The sequence below is a fragment of the Photinus pyralis genome, unplaced genomic scaffold (genome assembly GCF_008802855.1).
Source record: "Photinus pyralis isolate 1611_PpyrPB1 unplaced genomic scaffold, Ppyr1.3 Ppyr1.4_LG3b, whole genome shotgun sequence".
Taxonomy (NCBI): domain Eukaryota; kingdom Metazoa; phylum Arthropoda; class Insecta; order Coleoptera; family Lampyridae; genus Photinus; species Photinus pyralis.
Genome location: NW_022170510.1, coordinates 23537557 through 23551628, shown reverse-complemented (window position 1 = coordinate 23551628; position 14072 = coordinate 23537557). Strand labels below are relative to the sequence as shown.

The window sequence follows — 14072 nt, the reverse complement described above, 5'->3', positions numbered from 1 at the left end:
CCAACTTTTATTGGAGAAGTTGTTCTCAAACTGATCATCAAAACTTTCTGTCGCTTTAAAACTAATACAAAGTTCACCTTCGGTAACATACGCATACGAAAAGCTCATTAGTGGAATTGCTGTAATATTCAAACTTCGAAAACTAGCTTGCAAATTGAAATGAATCGATAGTTTGTTATACGATTATGAATTGCCGTTTCCTCCTTCTGCAAGTATCGTATAAAAAATGATGATACCGGTAACAGTTTTCAACGATAAAATTAGAATTTAGCACCGTGCCAAGTGGACTGCGACTGCGGAAGCCGTCTTCGAAGAAAACACAATACTGTTTTATTTTCTTATCGTCTGCTTTCTCTTATACGATTTTATCTTTTGGAATCGTTGCTACTTTTAGACAGTTTGACATAACAGTTAAGTTATGACAATTTTTCGCTACAGATTTTTGTCTCCAGTTGTTAGTGCCACGTGAACGAATCGTAGGTATTTTGTTTAATTTGCTGCATTACGTAGGTACTTATACGGGGAGTCTGGGGATATGGTCGAAGATATCTTTTAAAAATAATTTATTGAGATGCTTAATAGAATCAGTGTTTGTAAGACATAAGGTCACTTCCCGAAATGCTTAAAGAAATAAATCTTTGGGCATATCTATAAAAGACTATAAATTACGACATACCTATTGGCAACTTTATCGATATTTTTGGAACTATTTTCAATATTATGCTCAGCGTAGATTTTAACTAATTTTATTATTTCGATCATGTGCATATACCTACTCAATTAGGTCAATGCAATACCTAAAAACGAACTTTTCATAACTTCAATATTTCTTGCTTTTTGTATTTAGGTACTAAGAGAACACCATGTGTTCGTAGTTGAAAGCACCTCCTACAAAGCGTAGGTTTGCAGTATTTTCATGCACGATTTTTACGAATGAGAATGGTACTATCCCTATTATATGCTTTTATTTCCGTAAGTAAATGAAAAATGAAATTGCTTCATATAGAAGGGATTCATTAAAAAGCCTCCAACAGACGACTATTAATGGACATTCATTTATTGAAACGTTAAACACTATTTGGTTGTATCAATACATGGATTCATTACTTTACCGAATTTGATTCGTTAATTTAATTAATCTAAATGTTTGCTGTAAAGAAAAAAATATTTAATAAGCTAATGGGCTACACAGTAGTTATTTGACTGCCGAATGTCCATTCAGTAGTAGTTATGCGAAATACAATAAGCTGTGGTCCGGGTTTGTCTCTTACGGAGAAACATGAAACAAGATTAAGTTTATTACAAGTACCCACCTATGTAGACACAAGTAGGTACATTTTTGATACCTACGTAATGTTAGTAACAAGGGCATGTAAGTGAAATTCAATGTTATATAAGTAATATAAATGTAATAGAAAATCGAATTCAGAGCAGACTAGCACCCGTACTCATAAAAAGACACGAGCACGAGCAGGAGGAATTACTAACACATGTTCTCTATAAAAGCGACGAAATCTGTTAACATTTATAAGCACGCGAATAGAATACAAATTGAAGCGCATACACGATTAAAAATGGAGGATGTACCAAAATAAAATTTATTTACGCCAGTGTTGACAGATTGTCGATATTTTGTCGGATTAATTTGAGGCACTTTTATGAGAATTTTAACATAATTTCTCATTCTCTACGGTTTTATAATGCCAATGGCATGATTAAATAAAGGTAAATTTAAATATATAGGTACCTACACCATATCAGTAATCTTATTTAATTTATCTTCACTCTGTTTGAAGCAACAAGTTTCATCTGAGACAAATTGTGCCGTGAAAAATATTAAAAGCAGTTGCTTCGTCTGATACTTATTAATACTTTCATTTGTGTTGACCTGGAATAGTTCCAATACCATCTATCTATTCTGTTCATAAGGAGGGCCTGACCACGCAGCACTTAGGCACACCAAAGGCCCATTGTGCTTTCTTTTAGAGCCCGTTCCTCTTAATATAGGATAGAACCCGATTTAGGCTAAGTTGCTAACCCTCCCTGGTTCCAGATAACTGTCGCCAAAGAGCTGATGTCTGCCTCTGATCAAGACATCACAATGACAGACCACATGTTCGGTACTTTCATCTGCCTCGCCACAAAACCAGCACGTGGGCGCTGTCCTACAAGCCCAATATTGTGCAGCCGAGAGTTGACCATCTAGGGCCCTGTTAAAAAAGCCCTGGTTCGGTTGCTTGTTGCCTCTGGGCCTGAAATTGACTGATCACCCAATCTCTGACTATATAACCCAACCATTTACTAGGCTATTTCGGTTTCAAAAAATTCGCTTTCTCTACACAAGAGTTGTGCATAATTTTATACCTACTTGTTATTAATTTATTCGTTTACGTTTGGTGGGCAAGGTTCTAACTGAGGACTTCCTGTGTCGCACCCGACCATCTACCTTACTAGGACAATCAGACGTTAGTAATATTGTCTATGAACGTTCTTCGGAACCCCCCCCCCCCTTTCCCCGGGGCCCGGAGATAACCACGCAAAAGTCTCCTAGATTGGATGTCAGAACATATAGGTGCCTGAATTGAAAATGGAGCAGTGTTTTGAGAAAGGCAGCATTATCGTGAAAAACCCACATCAATCTATCGAAAGCACAAAAAATATCATCGTGACATTTATTGTAGTCTCCTGCTGCTGTTGCAATTCTATTCACAAAGTTGACTTTTACCCTCGAAGCTTAACTTTTTAATAAGTGGAGCGTGTGTCAATTATCTAAAAAAGGGGATACAAACGACCGAATACAAAATGCCATACATTTGCATTTATGAAACCGTCACGCGAATCGTAGTCGATAAGTTCCTCTATACTCTGAAAAATGGTTATTCCATAAGATTCGAATAATGTATTCAACTTATATACCGATTCATAAACATAATTTTGCGCACAAAAATTCACCGCTTGCGAGGTAATAACGAAAAGGCGATAAATTGAAGGTTTAAATGGAAAAACCAAATTTCAGTTTTTAATGGAATTTTAGCGATTTGTAACGTGATATCAAACTTAATTCAAAAACTTTATTTTCTCCTATTTAATTTACATTTGAATGACTTTGGGATGTGAGAATTGCGAGGGAAGATATCTCTACAGATATTCAATTGAAATAAACCATTACATTCCACATTTACACCATCATCAACGTAACGAACATAAAGAGGTAACGACCAACCAACTATCAGTTTCCGCTTTTACCGTGATTTTTTAAAGAATTTATTTCATGCCATTAGACAAACTCAAATTTAAATCAGCTACGTCAGCATTGGATGCCGAATGCGATTGTAATCCCTTTTATAACCGTTTCTCGACAGTAGTAACTTACCAGATAACGTGGAAGCGTCTTCGTTTAAGAAGATTTAAGATTACGTTTAATTTAACAACATGCAGTGAGGGCATTGTTATTGAGTTGCAGTAATTCAAACCAGATTACGCTGCATTGGCAAACCGCTGTAATATTAGCAATAAATATTGCATGCTACGCTACATTAATAGCTTCTAATTTCCACATACAAATCGGGTTTTAGTTAAACGATCACTTATGTCAATTGATAATTGGTCTTGCTCCACAATTTACGTCAACGCCATGTCATGACCTTTACAAATATTCAATTCCTTTCGTTTTTCCATATAGATTGCACCTTAGATTTTAGATTGTTACAAAGCTTTACTGAAGAGGAGGTTACTTTTATCAGATGTCAACCTGCCGCCGCCATACTGAAAAGTAACGACCGATTTCTCATTTTTTGCGAAATCTGACGGAGATGGTAGCTCTTATGCCAACGAGATACCACAGTGGATAGTTTTTTATCAAATAAACCACACTTGCATGAATACACCACCATTTTAAAAATGCTTGCCAAATATTTATTTTTTAGTAGGTACAAGTAGGCATTGTTTACTCTCGAGCTCTAGATTTGAATTTCATCTAGAGCGAGAGAACACAAGCGCCGTTGCACAAGAGTGCTAAACATAATTTCTTCCGCAATCATATTCATTATTTAGCAGGTCAAATAATTGGCTCTTGTAACTTGTTAATTGTACTGTGGCAGATTTATTACAATTACTGCAAATACATATTTTATAAAAATACGGATGTAAAAACTGAGTAAGGTAATGGCCAGGAATATCAGTTATTCATTCATATCGCCAAAACGGTCGCTCTTACGTTAAAAATGTCATAGTCCAAAAGTGTTCGACGACTTATTTTGTATAAGCGTCCCGACTTCTGCACCACAATAAACACCATTGAGAACGCTCGGTTACGCCGGAGTATATACTGAGTTTCTACCACAACGTGTGAAAAATATGTGACATTATTTTTTTTATTATCGTCTGTGCTGTTTGATTAATATTAAATTTGTGTCGGTTAGTTTTAATTTAGGTAAGTATTGCTGAAAAACTTTAGGGTTTAATTTATGGTGTTTGTAAATACTTTTGAATTTTTTCGCGTGTGTTTACGAACCCAGTAAATTTAGAGTCGTGTGTAATTTGACAAGCCGAGTGTGTGATTTAAAAATTGTTTGTGAAAATTTATGCTTATACATTTTAATTGTACATTTATTTTTTTGGCCTTTTAAATCATTTTCGGTGCCGAATAGTGGGAGAGAATATCATTTATTTTTGTAAGTGTTAGCTCTGAAATGCTGCGTGGCATTTTAGTATTTTTGTGTGGGTCATACTAGGTGAACACTGAACAGGTACATGGACAGATAGAGGGACGGGATATTAATCGTATATCAGAATTTCAAATCAACATCACTTTTCAGTATAAAGTAGTTTGAGGGATCAACGGGCCAAATAGAAACGGTTCTTCTTAATAAATAGCACTGTTTATGAATAAAAATCCTAATTTAAACGTAGGTATAAAATTCGTCTATTAGTGGTACATCTTGATGCTAGCAACAGTAAGTGGAATGTATCTAGCCATCTGTAAACCTAAGATATACAAACTGACATTTTTGGACGAGCCAGTGTCTTAGTTTTGGAAAAGCAGTGGCACGTGGCATCTCCTGTTACGTTGTGATTTAGAATACCGACACATGTTAGGTACATGTTAATCTCTGGTTTGGCGTAAAATTTCCATTTTCCTTGCATTTTTGTTAAGTCGGTAGAAACTGAAAGAGCGTTTTCTTTGAGCACAAACAATTTAGTTTTTTGTACCACATATCTAATTTAGCCTGGGGGCCGGAACTAATTTCGCAATTTTCAAGCAAGAGCGGAAATCTATCGAATCTTCTCATACTTACATTTTTATATGTATCGATGTCGCTTTCTAACTTTGATTGGTATTCAATATTTCTCATTTAAAGGATGGATTTCTTTACTACTTGAAAATATAAAATTATATGTTACCTAGCTGGTCTCTAGAAGAATGCTTTGAAAAATAAAATCCCCTATTATATGTATTATGCGTGTGGTATATTTAATGAATAGTATAAACCTCGTTCTACAACCATAGTACAGAAAAAGGTATCCGCGTACAAAGTAAAATTTGTAGTAGGTAGTTAGAAGGTTTTTAATACGTGTAACGATGCGATGTTAAACAGCAAAATTGAAAGTGCTCCACAAAAGTGGAACGGAGCGTTTGCTTTTTTTGTGCAACTCTCAACTGAATCACATATTAGTATGGAAACGACGTTATTTTCTGTGTTAGCCTTTAATTGTGAAATATTGTAGGACGTGCAAGAAATTGTGCTGCCAAAATCCCACCAAATACGCACGTACAGCTGAAAGGAATATTTCATGAATGCGGAACTGTGAATAAAATGGAACGGCGAATCGACTATTAGTAATGGTTAAGATCGACCTCCCTTTTTACAGTAAAATTTGGACGTTATTGCCTCCATGAAAAATTTAACATTTTAGTATTAGAAAATGAATGTCATCCATAACGCGTAATTTTGCTACTCAATGTAATTTACTTTTTGTGCCACCGTGATTCAAAGTTTTGTTTTACGTAGCCAAATGCGTCCAGAAACATTCCGTTTTCGGCCTTAGCCGGCAAAAATTGGTTGGTGGGACAGGGACTTGATTTATTGGAAATGGCTTTGACATTTCTAAATTAAAATTAAATTATTAGAACGCCCAATTAATATTTCACTTGAAGTTTCGCTTACAGGTTTTCTTCAATGGGATTTTATGACACTTGTACGATCACCGACTAAACTAATGATAATCGGAAGCTTAGTGCCTCTTAGGCAACTAACCATACACTATCTAAAATGTCAACGTAGAAGTGTAACTTTTTCGGCGGGAATTCGTGTGGGATAGGCCGCACGGCGTCGCGCATTGTCGTCTTTGCTTCGGCGTTTGTTCGTCACCGCCTTGTAAGTATAATTACAAAAAATTGTAAAATCGGGTTACATATTATATTCTGACTAACTAAAGAGACACTAATTCACATTGGTGTTTTCAATCTCGCTTTTCTCTATTGAAATAAAATCTGGCTTTTAAGGTTAATTTTGCAAAATACGTTCTTATTTTAGTGATTTAGTTTTGTTACACACTGACAAAAATGGCCCACGTATACGCAGTAAAAAAGTAAAACTTAAAGCTTTAAATGAAACTCTTTTTATTGCATATGCAATCATAAAAAACAGTATATTCTATTTTTTTAATTCAAGTTATTTCCAGCCAATTCGAAAGTAAAAAAATTGAAATTATTGTCAATCAATTGTGTGGCCCATGTTTGTGTGTATTTCTGTGGGCCCATTCCACACGAATCCCCGCCGGGAAACTTACACTTCAACGTTGCCAGTTTACATAGGGTATGGTTGGTTGCCTAAGTGGCAGTAAGAATTCCATTTTCATTACTTTTGTCGGTGATCTTACAAGGTTGCGGTTGGTAAATTTATTGTGTTATGCCAAGAAACGCTTCAGAATGTTCTCGGACAAACGCGTCATATTTCTCGGAACGATTACGTCACATCCGCCTTCGTTCGTTATCGCCGATTACTAATCTATCATGGCGCCTCGATGTCTATAGAGATACTCGCTACAGTAATCAGAGCCCCTCCATTACAGATATTACTATTTTGAATTCTTTATAAAAAGCGTTTATAACAAATTTATAGCCTGGTATGATTTCTTTTAGAATACATAATTATCATTTAATATTATAAATGGGATGAGAATTTTGCTAAATTTACAACCGAAGCTTACTCTTTTGTGCAGACTTTTTTTTCCTAAAAATTGAATAAAACATAGAATTATTATTAATTAAAAACGAAAAGAAAAAATATAAACAATAAATGAACAGTTCTAAAGATTATTTAAATTTCAAGGCTTTAGTCAAAATAAAGCAGAAAAACCGTACTGTGTGCCGTGTGGTATGTCATAGTGATCAGAAACATATCTCTACTACTCCCACTCGCATGCATTTTCTGGACTTGTGCTACAAATAACCATTTCTTGAATATTTTGTATTACTATAACTAGACAAATAAGAATTGAACTCGATATGCAAAGTAGTTCAAGCTAGTTGCATCGTGTTAATGAAAGAAAGACGGATGAAAACATTGGAATTATTGAAACGTGGACGTTTCAGGTCCCGAAGACTTGTTAATGTGACCACTAAGTAGGTAACTATAAAATTCAATTTATCATTTGGGAAAAATAGGCGTGTATTTCTATTTGGATATACAATAACCAAACAAGGAAAACAATTAAACTTCGAGAATAATCTACTTCACAAGATAAACGCAGTAAATTGAAATAGTTCCAGGTTGTTTGTTGCTGTAATGCTGTTTCCCAGGTAATTTATCGTTGAACTTTGTTCAAAAATAATTTTACAAACATCACTTTATTGTTTCCCAACCTTGTAACGTGGTACTACTGTCATCTGTTATCATGACGTATTGTCGATGAAAACTAAATTAATAACCGTTGGCAACTACGGCGAAACGATTTTTGGCATGTTCGCAATAATCGGCTCCTATGGGGAAATCGAAATTCAATGGAACGTTAACATTTTCAATTTAACCATAATTCTTCTTTTTTGATAAGTAAATAATTGAAATTGCACATGTACCATTTCTCTATTATAAAACAAACTATATCTCTGCAATTTCAGAAGAACTGTGATGAGATAATTTCTGTAATTAGGGTGACGTGTCACCCCCCTAGACATTTTCTCATTTATTGAACTGAAAGAAATAATGTTAGTCCTTTAATATAGTCATGTGAAATTTTTCTCTTAATGTGATGACCAACTCATTTGGAATATACGAATTGTAGTGATTTATTTGTTTTTACTAATATTAATTTAATTTCCCTCATACAGGGAAATTCGCAAAGAACGGACACCTTTATAAAATCCCCATTTCTCAACCGATTTATACCAAATAAAATTTACCTAAAAATACTGAACAGGTACTCTGTCCTGGTGATGTTCTATTATTCTATTTACAAGGGGAAATTAGTTTAATGATGAATGATGAGGATATTTAATATCTACATTATACAAATTACCTTCACTCAACGCTCATATGTAATAAATCGGCTGGGAATTACCGTGAGTCGCTAGTTGTGTATGAAGCTGTTCAACACTTTCGCCATTCTATGGAAGTAGGTACATCACGTGACCAGCTAAATTTTTCGCTAACGAAATCCTAGAGGTTGAAAGGGGTGGAAACTGGTATTTTGCAATTTGTGACAAAACTATTAATTTTAGGCAAAAAAGTTCAATTTAAAAGTTATCGAGAATTAAAAAAAATTAACAACTTTTGTATCTGCACTATTTCCACATAACCTCAAATTTTCCGGAAAAAAAATTGTTTTTTTCGTTTTCTATTTCTGTTTCCGAAAAAAAGTCGTAGGAGTCTGAAATGTGGATTAAAAATAAAAAAATGAGCAAATTTTTTTGGACCCGTAAAGTTTAGCTGTTTCCGAGATATTCACGATATTCGAAAAAACCTCCTCTTTTTCAAGGTGATGAAAAATCTATTTTTTTCATCGTACAAAGTTGCGCAGGGTGGCAAAATATTCGCAAAGACTTACATTTTAATAAGCAAAGACTTACATTTTAATAAGCAAAAATAACAAATATTATTTCACAAGACAAACCCTTCTCAACCTCCAGGATTTCGCCTGCGGAAAAATTCAGGTGTTTTAATTATTTTTCTCCAATTTATAATCATTTCACCTGTATGAAAATCCCGGTTTGAACCGGTAGATAACTAATGTATTTTTGAAAATTAATTATTTTTGGGCTGCTTAGCTTGGACTAATAAATTGTAGGAATGCTCGAGGATTGTTCTAAAAATTCTTAGTAGAAAGAATACTGTCCGCAACGTCTTAAAATACTCCTTTATCCTTTTCAAAGCGCTTGATTACAGCAATTTATCGAAAACCTGACAAAATTTATCAGTACCTATCTCAATCTGCAGTAACTGTTTTTCGACCTTTAAGTGAAATTATTGCTTTAGGTGCAATTTTTCTGAAGAAAATACATCAATCATTTTTTTTGCATTAAAGCTTTGAATATAAATTTATACTCAAAGTTTAAAGCGCAATTTTTTTACATTACAGCATTGAATAATTTTATTCAATGTTTACAGTGTATAGATGCAAGCATTTGCAAAAGACAAGATGATCTTCTTGCTTTATCAACTCCTGTCTTGCTCCTTAGTCAGTTCCCCTCGACGCTGTGCAGCGCCGCCACTTGCTACACTCAAATTGTTTATTTATCGCCCGCCAAGATACAGACTTTATTTACAAAAAATATGATTTTTTTGCAAAACAACATGAGTTTATATCGTGGGCGCTCTTATGGGAATTTACATTGGGTGCAGTCGTACAGAAGACTCTTAATGCACTCGATCTTAATTTTAAATCAGGAAAAGTTTATTTTTTATTCAATGAAGTTTTGTTGCCTCACCCTTCATCAAAAGCATAACATAAAATTGCTCCAGATAATACCGTCGCGATTCTACGACGCTTTTGAATTCGCGCTTTTTCCATTACAACAGAAATATAAAATTATCCGATTAAAAATCAAGCTCTTGTCTATTGGCCTTCGATAATTATTTTGAAAGCGAGTTGCAGAGTGAGAGTTAAGAGTTATAGTTAGAGTTATAGTTAGAGTCAGAGTCAGAGTCAGAGTTAGAGTTAGAGTCAGAGTCAGTGAGAAGAATCCAAGCGAGAATAATTCTGCAAGACATTATTCGTGACACATCGTCTCTACTCAGTTCTAGAGTTCAATTACTCCCTAAGAGAGCGTTAAATTAATCATGTAAGAGCTTGGCTCGATAACAGAATTCCTACATGGTAGCATCGGATGATTCCTCATGAATGGCCACCTTTAGTCACCTTTGTGCCCTTGGTATGAGATACACACTGCACCTTAAATTAAAATCTAGTTTACCATCTATACGTACTAATATATACATATATCACATATGATAAATAAATCATAAGTAATACTAATATCGTTCCAAGTACATTAAATTAAAACCAATTTGATTGCACTAATATCATTGTACACAAATGTAAACTGTAGAATCTTAGAAGCCTGCTTATTTACGTAAGAAATCTCAAATTTGATTTTGTTTGTGTTAATAATTTGCTATCCTTTAATATAAGTTTGCAAACGCTATGTTTGTAATTCTAAAAGCCTTAGCAGAAGAGCGTAAAACTTATATATGGAATTCGCATTTGCCTGAATAAATAAAGATCTTTACTTAGCGTTCGGCAAAATCAAATACATTTTTTGAATAAAATTGTTAAGGAACGTGTTTTATTCATCTTTACCCCAAAGCATCTTGGAACAACATATTTCAGTTAAATGTTTTCTCACATAATTTGTTGAATAGACACTTAATAGTCGTTGTGCCAAAAACCCATTATCGATTTCTTAATATTTTGGCTTTCATTTGGATCCTTTTCAATTTATTTAACACTTACCGTGCTTGGCATAAAGCCGTAAAGAGTGTAATATTATATTGATCATTGTCACTTTGGTGTTGACCTTTTGATTCTAAATTCAATATGGTTCTTACTTGGACCAAGAGAAACCTCTGTACTAAGTTTCAAGGGTCAACGACGAACACGAGCCACACCATTTTTCAGGAAGGACCTAGCAGGTCCTTAATAAAGCGTCTATCTGCCAATATTCAACTGCATTACATGAAAGAGTTCGTGTTGAATACAAATTCTTGGCCTACGAATTCATAAAAACTAGTAGATTGTTCTAGTAGTAAGGAAAAGTGACAGTTTTCCAGTAAGTTTTTACATGTACTCCAAGTTTCCAGCTTTAATTAGAAATTCGCATAACAAGCGGAATAATGGCAAAAATTTAACTTTTATATAATGAAGTATGTACTGTGCGTGCGTTTTTATGTTTTTTCGTACTTCCGAGACTAAAGTGACAACTTCACTCCATCATGACAAGTACTGAAGTGTCACTTTTTGTCCCGCCGGGATTAAATTTGGATGAAAATCCCGGAAGGATGAAATTACTAACAAGGCAATTTCAGTAGGTTGTTCCACATTTTGTATGCTGCACTACTTCTTAAACGCATCGTACTGCTGCTCATATAGTTTTTTGGATTTCGGTGGTATCAATTCTTTACCTAGTTCGGCTGCTTTTTATCAATATCAAATACACCTTTGTCACGCACCACCAAAATTATGACACTAGCAATGACAGTTTCCAAATTATTTTTGTTACCATAGCATAGGGTTTGTCGTACCAACGCAACGTTCCTATGGTAACTTGTTAAGCAGCGATTTTTCGAAAGAGCGCGTTCTCTAACTCCATACATATTAAGTGTTTCAGTTTCGGAAGTACGAAAAATATCGTATATACCTTGCGACTGAAGTAGTGGTCTTAATCCCTCAGGTAAATTATGGCCCTCCCTTCGGTCGGGCCATAAACTTTACCTTCGGGATTAAAAGTACTACTTCAGTTCCGCGGTATATAATATACTATTAGTTTCCTTCGGGATTGCTATACTGTCTAAAAAATTAGCCGAAATTGTAGGCTGTTTTGGTAGCAAAAAGTTAAACAGAAACGTTAAAGAATAAATAAGGATGAATGAATTTATGCTTGGAGTCCAGTTTTTGGGAACCTTCTGCTGTTTAGAATATCAGTAACACGTATCAATTTTCCCAGTATGGGAGGGGAGGGTCTAAAGCCCCAATAGCTTCCACTAGCTACGTGATTGGGTCAAGTACTTGCAAGCATTACCTATGCAGTTATTTATTGGACAAAATATTTACATTTCTCTTTTCTTTCAGACTGGTCCAGACATATGTGGCCCTACAATACCAGTTTCGAATTCTATCCATGGAAATCAAGAACCAACAACCGAGCACACAGACATTCACTACCCGTACACTCCTGTAAGTACATTTTAAGCATTACTATCAGTATTTACCGTAACTTATGTCACTAAGCGCCGTTGATTACGTTTTGCTTGGAACTAGAGCTGTGATATACAAAAAACTACGCCCTAGATATTTTTACGTTCACTTTGGCCAAAAGTAAAAAAAATTACCTTGATATAAGAACACGGTAACCTCAGGCAAAGTAGATGTGGGTCGGGATTAATATCGGGGTTCTTATACATATCAGCAAAGAATAGGCGCCACTTAGTCTTCAGTAAATGTCAAAAGAGAGAGGAGAATACTTATCAAAAGGGGGAAATAAGACAGACTAAAAGATCCTGGTTCTTGTTCTAAAAAGCTAAAGGAATAAAGTAATTCATAGGAATACAAAATGAACAATAATTAACGTTACAATCGATGGCGTTTTAATGAAATAATCTCAACAGTATTACAAATAGGTCACTGTAATACATTGATCTGCTATGTCAATATTCAAATTTAATTTCATTTTTAGTAAAAAGGGGATCAACACGTATGTGTATACGTGTATATTATGGTTAAGTAATAATAATAGCCTTTATTTCTCACACATCTTGTTAAAATATATCATGAAGAGAACAATACAAAAGTTTCCAAAGATGCGGAGAAATCACACGGTGCCAATTCAAATTGGTAGTCAGCTACCTTGGACTCGCAAGGAAATGTAATAATAACAATTCGATTATATCGAAAGACAATATGTAATCAAACGTTAAAACGGCGGAATCGACAAAAATAACAACATTTACCTTTGCACTTCGGGTCGCTACCTTTTAAGCTTAGGAGGGCGCGTTCAACATTTTCTGTAACAGAAATCAACACAAACAAACAAATAAAAGGGTTAGTAAATCGCGCCGCACATAAAGTATTGCGTAGTAGCAATGCTAACATCTGACACGGGAGGATAATCGTATACTAAAACTGTAATGAATACTCAAAAAGAATCAATTATTCGAACGACCTTGCATTAGTAAAAGCAAAATTTGGTTCGACTACGACTGTCCTTACAATCGTGTATAACAGCATAAAAGTGATGTAAGAAAAATATTTTACGGTACAACAATTAAATAGCTAAATTTATACTCAATAGCAATGCAATGTAATCAATTCAACACATAAATTTGATTTAGTTATTTATTTTTATTTAATAATATAATATGCTTTATTTTTTGCAAGATTGTAAGAAAATAACATACATTTATTTAAAGTTAGAAAAAGAAACACGCAAAAATTTTTATTTTATTTTTTATTTTTATCCCTTTCTTGTTCTGGGCCCTCAACAGGCAAATGCTTTTTAGATGTGTGAGATGAGCATAATGGCGTATTCAACTAAATCGTGCCGGCGAATAGAGGCAAAGAGTAAGACCTTCTACTGTAACATAATTTTTTTAAGTACTTTATCGAAAATGTCACATTTTTTTAAAATTTCAAATGACATCTCCCTAAACAAATTATCTGGATAGCGAAAACTACAGAAAACTGGTTATACAGACGTTGATTGTGATATCTGGCTGAACGGCTGTCCGTTAAACGTGGACGATACCATCAATGGAACGGCAGCTCATACTGACTTCTTTTTGACGAAAATTGTTCAACAATGAAACAAGACAGCCCGCTTGGTAACTCGATAAACCAATCAACAACTTGCGACATGA

The 14072-nt window shown here is 34.5% G+C and overlaps 1 protein-coding gene across 1 annotated transcript in view; it reads left to right on the top strand.

Moving 5' to 3' along the window:
* The first annotated feature begins 12288 nt into the window (after window positions 1–12288).
* The window catches only part of LOC116166746 (disks large 1 tumor suppressor protein), a 287044-nt gene continuing 285260 nt past the window's right edge, over window positions 12289–14072 (top strand). Inside the window, exon 1 of the mRNA XM_031481842.1 lies at window positions 12289–12393. The gene's annotated coding sequence lies outside the window, so the exon portion shown is untranslated. The remainder of the gene's footprint in view (window positions 12394–14072) is intronic.